The following is an 8,235-nucleotide window of genomic DNA, read 5'->3' as shown; positions in this document are numbered from 1 at the left end:
CGGGATTCGAACCGCCACTACTACGCGTTAGAAAATATCGGTTCTGCAATATATCACAATATTTCATTTCACAATACTGTATTGATATTTTCAGGTATTTATTCAATGCAGATATGACAGAGGTTCATATTTGTTCTTGGTTTTCTTTATTGTTTATATCTTTTTATTATTTAACACTGTTTAATGAAATAATGTTTATTTGAAGCCTCCTAAAAGCACCTTTACTGTCTGAGAGGCAGATGGTAGTTTTTTGTTGGGACAAAATCCTGTTCTGATGTTAGTTCTGAACTAATAGAATATGAACATTTGAACAGGATCTGAAACTGGAATGTCTGGAAAACAGAATTTAAATTTGAACTCAGGAATATTTTGGGATATAACATTAGATCCTGTTGTGATTAAAAAAAAGTGTTTAGTATATGTGTATTTCTGGTGTAATCAATTCTTCCAGGAAATAATCATTTTTAAAAAGAAACACAAAAACATTGCCTTTTAACAGTATCATGATATATCGTAATATATCGTATCGTGATCCTATATTGTGATTTGTATCGTATTGCCAATTCTTGCCAATACACACCCTACCACCAACCTTTCAGTTGTGGATGACCTGTTCGACCATCTGAGCCGGGCCGCTCTATTCGACCCTTCGGTGGGCCAGTTTTAGGGCCCCGGGCTTATGTTGACACCCCTGGTCTACTGTAACGTGTCGTTAGTCTGAAACCTTATAAAAACCAGAAGTACCAACATAGTCTGATGGGACTGAGGAGGACGTTTAGCACCAGTGTGTGACACCAGTATGGTACACCAGTATGGTACACCAGTATGTGACCCAGTATGGTACACCATATGGTACCCAGTGTGTAACACCAGTATGTACACCAGTATGGTACACCATATGTGACACCAGTATGTGACACCAGTATGGTACACCAGTATGGGTACACCATATGGTACACCATTGTGTACACACCAGTATGGTCACCAGTATGGTACACCAGTATGGTACACCAGTATGTGACCACCAGTATGGTACACCAGTATGGTACACCAGTGTGTAACACCAGTATGGTACACCAGTATGGTACACCAGTATGTGACACCAGTATGTGACACCAGTATGGTACACCAGTATGGTACACCAGTATGGTACACCAGTGTGTAACACCAGTATGGTACACCAGTATGGGACACCAGTATGTGACACCAGTATGTGACACCCAGTAGGTACACCAGTATGGTACACCAGTGTGTAACACCAGTATGGTACACCATATGGTACACCAGTATGTACCCAGTATGGTACACCAGTGTGTAACACCAGTATGGTACACCAGTATGGTACACCAGTATGTGACACCAGTATGGCACCAGTATGGTACACCAGTGTGTAACACCAGTATGGTACACCAGTATGGTACACCAGTATGGTACACCAGTTGTAACACCAGTATGGTACACCAGTATGTACACCAGTATGGTACACCAGTGTGTAACCCCAGTATGGTACACCAGTATGGTACACCAGTATGTGACACCAGTATGGTACACCAGTATGGTACACCAGTATGGTACACCAGTAGTGACACCAGTATGGTACACCAGTATGTGACACCAGTATGGTACCCAGTATGCACCAGTATGTGACACCATAATGGTGACACCAGTATGGTACACCAGTATGTGACACCAGTATGAACACCAGTATGGTACACAGTATGTACACCAGTATGTGACACCAGTATGGTACACCAGTATGTGACACCAGTATGGAACACCAGTATGGTACACCAGTATGTACACCAGTATGTGACACCAGTATGGTACACCAGTATGACACCAGTATGGTACACCAGTATGGTACACCAGTGTGTAACACCAGTATGGTCACCAGTATGGTACACCAGTATGGTACACCATATGTGACACCAGTGGTCACCAGTATGGTACACCAGTGTGTAACACCAGTATGGTACACCAGTATGGTACACCAGTATGTGACACCAGTATGGTACACCAGTTGTGTACACCAGTATGGTACACCAGTATGGTACACCAGTATGTGACACCAGTATGTGACACCAGTATGGTACACCAGTATGGTACACCATGTGTAACACCAGTATGGTACACAGTATGGTACACCAGTATGGTACACCAGTGTGTACACCAGTATGGTACACCAGTATGGTACACCAGTGTGTACACCATGGTACACCAGTATGGTACACCAGTATGTGACACCAGTATGGTACACCAGTATGGTACACCAGTATGGTACACCAGTATGTGACACCAGTATGGTACACCAGTATGTGACACCAGTATGGTACACCAGTATGTGACACCAGTATGTGACACCAGTATGTGACACCAGTATGGTACACCAGTATGTGACACCAGTATGGAACACCAGTATGGTACACCAGTATGGTACACCAGTATGTGACACCAGTATGGTACACCAGTATGTGACACCAGTATGGAACACCAGTATGGAACACCAGTATGGTACACCAGTATGGTACACCAGTATGGTACACCAGTATGGTACACCAGTACAGTCTGAACATGTGCTGGTTTCCCTCTGGTAGTGTCCAGTGAACCACGCCCTCGTCCAGCAGACTTTACTCATAACTTCCTCTGAACCACGTTTCAAATGTTTTTCCTCTCCACACGTTTACATTCACACCAGTGTTTGAGCCCTGCGGTGCTTCTGTTCTTCGGCTCGTTCATCTGTTCCTCTGGGCTGGAACTGTGGAACCATCGTCTCTGGAGTTTCCACACATCGTTAGCCTCATGTCATAATTACCAAGTCAAACACAAACGAACAGAAGTCTGTGGAGCCGTTGAATCCAGGTGTTTGTGTTCTAACGGGTCTGGGATAAAAACAAGAAGGACTAATGTCAGAATAGACTTGATATTATGGGATAGATATCCTATTGATTTTAATATTGTTTGTGTGTGTGAACAGGACAGCTGACAGCTGGAGACATGACGTGTCCCAGATTTATGTCCACAGAGTTTACAAACATCCATATTTTCATTGATTTGTTCTTTTTTGTTCATTTGTTGATTTTTTTGTTCATTTTGTTGATTATGTTGGTGTTTTTTACTCATTTTGTTGATTAAATTGTCCATTTTTATTCATTTTGTTGATTATTTTACCCATTTTGTTCATTATTTTGGCTTTCTTTACTCATTTTGTTGACTATTTGTTCATTTTGTGGATTACTTTGGTCTTTTTTTTTTCATTTTGTGATTAAATTCCACATTTTTGTCCATTTTGTTCATTATTTTGTACATTTTGTTGATTATTTTGGTCTTTTTTACTAATTTTGTTGATTATTTTATTCATTTTGTTGATTAATTGTTTTTTTTTTGATTATTTGGTCTTTTTTAGCTCATTTTGTCACTGGGGGTCCATGACCTAGTCATCTCAGATCCTTTAAGGAAATTAAACTTTAAGTTAATATTGATGTTTCTGTTAAATCCTCATGAACAGGACGTCTCACAGCTGCAGACATGATGTGTCCACATATTTATGTCCATTTGTGTATGAGTTATGACTATTATGAAAACGCACACACCTGCAGTGGCTTTGACTGGACGATAACAGTTCAGATGATCTAGACCAGGTCTGGTTTGGTTCAGGTTCTACGTTCAGCCCAGTTTGAGCTCAGGTGGGCGGGGGCCAGTCAAATAATACACAATAATTACTATTATTACTGTTTTTACTGTTACCTAGTTCATTCTATTGCTTTTTCTGTTTTCTAAAGTAGAAAAGGTGATTTAAAAAATGTTTAAAAACAAACCATCATTTCCACCGCTGGTAAAAGCTTTTCCACATGTATTTGTTTATGTTCACATTCAGATTTTAAACCTTTATAATCAACAGCGTTTTGTTTGGAACTAGAACCTAATCCGATATTTTCTTTAAACTGTATCGATCACAGTCGGTTTCTTCTGTTTCATTCATGTTAATGTCATGTCACGGCCTTTGGTGCAGCGTTATGAACCCTCCAGGACGTAGACCGGTCCAGACCCCTGTCTAACACTAGGTTGTGGATGGTTGACTGGTGGGACTTCTTTCCCCCTCGTCTCGTCGCCTCAGCTTTGCCCTTGTTCCAGTAAAACATCTTTAACTCCTATTAGCGCGCTCGTCTCCTTGCGAGCTGCTTCTCCTCCTCCTAATTTGTCATTTTATTTCCCAGGACATCTCCTCATTACCTTCTTTTTCGTCTGCCGCTTGTTTTATTGCCTTCTCTCCGCTTTGTCCTGGTTCGCCTCCTCATGCAAACTGAACCTCAGCCCCATGTTTGGCTTCGTCCTTGACGGAGGTCAAACTCAGATATTTAGTTCCTCATGAGTGACTGTCAGACCTGCAGTGAAGCGGCCTCGCCCCGTTCGTCCACTCCAGTTACGCCGGTGTCACTTTCAGTTCGCTGTCGCGTCCTGGCGTGGGTTCAGCTCCACGCCGCCACCGCGCTTCTGCTGCCGCCGCCGTGTATTTAGCAAAACCTGATACATTGGAACCATACAGAGGTACAGGTTTAATTTATTTCATGACTGAGCTGGTTTGGTGATTTACTCCTTTTACAAATCAGTTTTTCCTGTTGAAATGAACTGAAATTAATTCTTCCATCCCGGCCCCCAAAGCCAGCTAAAAACCACTTAAAATTCACCCAAAAACAACTTCAAAATTTCCCACAAACCACCTAAAAATCACACAACAACCACTTAAAAGTAATTTTTAAAGGTTTTAAAACAGAAAAAGTGCAGTTAGAAAGAAAGTAACAACTATAAAAACATCATAACAGAAAATGCAGAAGACTAAAGCAGTTTTATTTATTGTTTACCTTTAAGATGAGACGATCTGTGGGGAAGACGCTGGAGCGTCTCAGTCTGATAATGTTCGATAAACACTGGGTTTTAACCCTTTATGACCCATAGAACTTATCCTCCACAACATATCTGGACATTCTTACATGACTGAGGAACATTTTTTGGTACATTTAAATTAGCTTTAAATCAATACAACCCTTAAATCCCAGATAATACGTACGTAGTGAGTCCAGTCAAACGAAATAAATGTCCAACCCCACCCGAGTCATGTCGTTATCGGTTAGTTGGTTAATTGTTTGTTTGTTTATTGGTTGGTTTGTTGGTGGGTGGTGTTTGGTTGGTTGGTTGTTGGTTGGTTGCGTGGTTGCTTGGTTGGTTAGTTGGTTGCTTGGTTTTGTTGGTTGCTTGGTTGGTTAGTTGGTTGCTTGGTTTGGTTGGTTGCTTGGTTTGGTTGGTTGCTTGGTTGGTTAGTTGGTTGCTTGGTTTGGTTGGTTGCTTGGTTGGTTAGTTGGTTGCTTGGTTGGCCTGTGGTGAAGACATTCAGTCCTTTGTGTAATTTTCAGCTCAGTGTTGTCACTGTTGTGTTATTGACTCCATAACTACAAAACACTCCTGTTCTGAACAAGCCCCTCTACTCAAATACTCAAATACTGTACCAGTAATTACACAGAGCCGAGGCCCACAGAAGGGGACGCAGCCAAGCACCGCACAACACCCCCCCCCCCCCCCCCCCCCCCTCAGGACTTGGCCCGAGTCCTCCAGGCCGATCCAGTGATGCAGCAGAACATGACACTGCTGTTTGTTCCACCTTCTGTTTATTTTTGTTTTTTATTCTTTTATTTACTCATTTTGTTGATTATTTTGTTTAATTTGTTGATTATTTTGGGTTGTTTTGTTCATTATTTTGGTTGGTTTTTTTTTCCATTTTGTTGATTATTTTGTTCATGTTGTTCATTATTTTGGCCTTTTTTTACTCATTTTGTTGATTAAATTGTCCATTTTTGTTCATTTTGTTGATTATTTTGTTCATTTTGTTGATTATTTTGGTATTTTTTACTCATTTTTTCACCCAGGATCCACGACCTAGTCATGTCATATCCTTTAAGGAAACTGAATTTTCAGTTCATATTGTTGTTTCTCTGTTAAATATTCGTTTATAAAGGATCCTCGGCGCTCCTCAGTTCACGTAGTTCAACCCAACGCAGCCCTGAGTGTTTGGCGTTTCCGTTGGTCCAGTTTGGAACCGTTCATGGACGTGGCCCTTTGGACCCGACCGTTTCCCCTTGGTGGGTTCTGGATATAGACCGGTCCGACCTCCGACTGAACCGTCTCTGCTTCCGGGGCCGATCGGCCGAAAAGTTAAAGTAGGAGCCAACTTTTCCAGAACTCCTGCTTCAGTGTTAAAAAGTAGTTTCACTAAATAAATGTTGGTGCGGAGGTCTTCGGAGGTCCTCCTGTTGCCTAGTAACAGAGTCCTGACCGGGACCGGAGCCGGGTTCATGTTCTATTTAGTGGACTGGAGGGTCAGGAGTTCGGCGCTCGTTCTGCTGAAGGTCCGGGTCGACAGTGGGAGGAAAAAAAACCCACCAGGAGGGAATTCACAACGTCTGCTTTGGTGGAAGTCGGATAATTGGATGCAGTGTTTTTAGGATCAGGTTCAATTATCCTGAGGCTCCGATCGGATCAGCTCTGACCACCTACAGCTGCACTGGCTCCATTTAGTAGTAGTAGTAGTAGTAGTAGTAGTAGTAGTAGTAGTAGTAGTAGTAGTCTTATTATTATTGTATTCTGTTTTTCTAAAGACTTACACAAATGGACAAAAGTCTGTGGACATGTTGGATTCAGGTGTTCCTGTTCTAACGGTGTGGGATCCAAAACAATAAGGACTAATGTCAGAATAGAGTTGGATATTATAGGACAGATATCCTATTAACTATTAATATTGATGTTTGTGTGTCTGATCGTCCTCAACAGGACATCTGACAGCTGGAGACATGACGTGTCCACAGATTTATGTCCATAGAGTTTAGAAACATCCATATTTTCATTGATTTGTTCTTTTTTCTTTATTTTGTTGATTATTTTGGCCTTTTGACTCATTTGTTGATTAAATTGTCAATTTTTAATCTTTTGTGGATTATTTTATTCATTTTGTTCATTATTTTTGGCCTTTTTTTTACTCATTTTGTTGACTCTTTGTTCATTTTGTTGATTATTTTGTTCTTAGTTTTTATCTTTGTTTCCAAAAGGACTCAGATGGTTTGGACTGAATTTCTCTTGTTTGTTTTTTTTTCTCCATGACTCTAATTTTAAATGTTCTTCCTCTAAATTTCTAAAATATTTTTCCTGCTCTGACTGTAAATAATAATTTCCATCTACTGTCATCACATCTGACTGAGGAAGAAACTCTACCATTAACCCATAAACACACAGTGCTTTATATGTGGCAGTTCCCAAATGAATATTTCTATTTAATCATTCTTGATTAATTTATCACTATTTACTAGACTAGTATTCTCTGTATTTTGTGTTCTGTTTTTTTTTTTTTTTTCAGTGTAAATCATGTATTTTCTGATCATGTCGGTGTTCATTAAAGCTCAGATTAAAGTTATGTTTTATTTTATCAGAAACAAAAGAGAAAATAAATTTTAGTTTTTTTCAGGTTATTCACATCTTTTTGTTTGGATAGTTTATAAAAGTAAGTATTTTCATAATTTAATGGAGTTTTCTTGCACTAGAACAAGGACAAAAATGTGGAGTTGTCATTATTTCTAGGTTATTCTGTTCTTTTACTGGTTCGGCCCAGTGCAGATCAAACCGGGCTGAATGTGGAACCTGAACCCTGCTCTAGAACACATCTGCTGTGAATCCACCTCCAGTCGTTTCCTTCGATCGATTAATCAGGTGGTTGTTTCCGCTTCAATTTTGGCTCCTCCTGGTGGGGGGGCTCATGGGTGGGGTGTGGGGGGGTGTGGGTGTAATTAGCTGCAGTAAACAGCCATGTAAATGCATGAGCTCCATAATAACATGGGATTAGTTCAGTCTGAGTGCACAGTCGGACCGTTGGATCCTCCAGAGCCGATGAAGGCTGAGAAAGATGAAAAATGTCCAACATCAACTGACACCAGGGAAGAAAAAAAAAAAAAAACTGACACCAGGGACCAGTAACAGCCACGCCAACACTAATTAACTGTTGAAAGACTCTCAATTCTTCTGGCAAATGTCTGTTTTTTACATTATTTTCCTCCCAAATGATTGGAACACCTTTTCAAAGCCTTAACTTTTGGTGGCAGACCGTATTTTTGTGACATTTTCCAGTTTCTTCTGGTTTTTCCTGGAGGTTTTTCAGACTCTTTAGGCTCCACCCCTTTCAACTGACGATACTAAAAA

This window comes from Sphaeramia orbicularis, chromosome 11 (genome assembly GCF_902148855.1).
Source record: "Sphaeramia orbicularis chromosome 11, fSphaOr1.1, whole genome shotgun sequence".
In the NCBI taxonomy this organism is placed as follows: domain Eukaryota; kingdom Metazoa; phylum Chordata; class Actinopteri; order Kurtiformes; family Apogonidae; genus Sphaeramia; species Sphaeramia orbicularis.
This window is presented reverse-complemented; position numbering follows the sequence as displayed.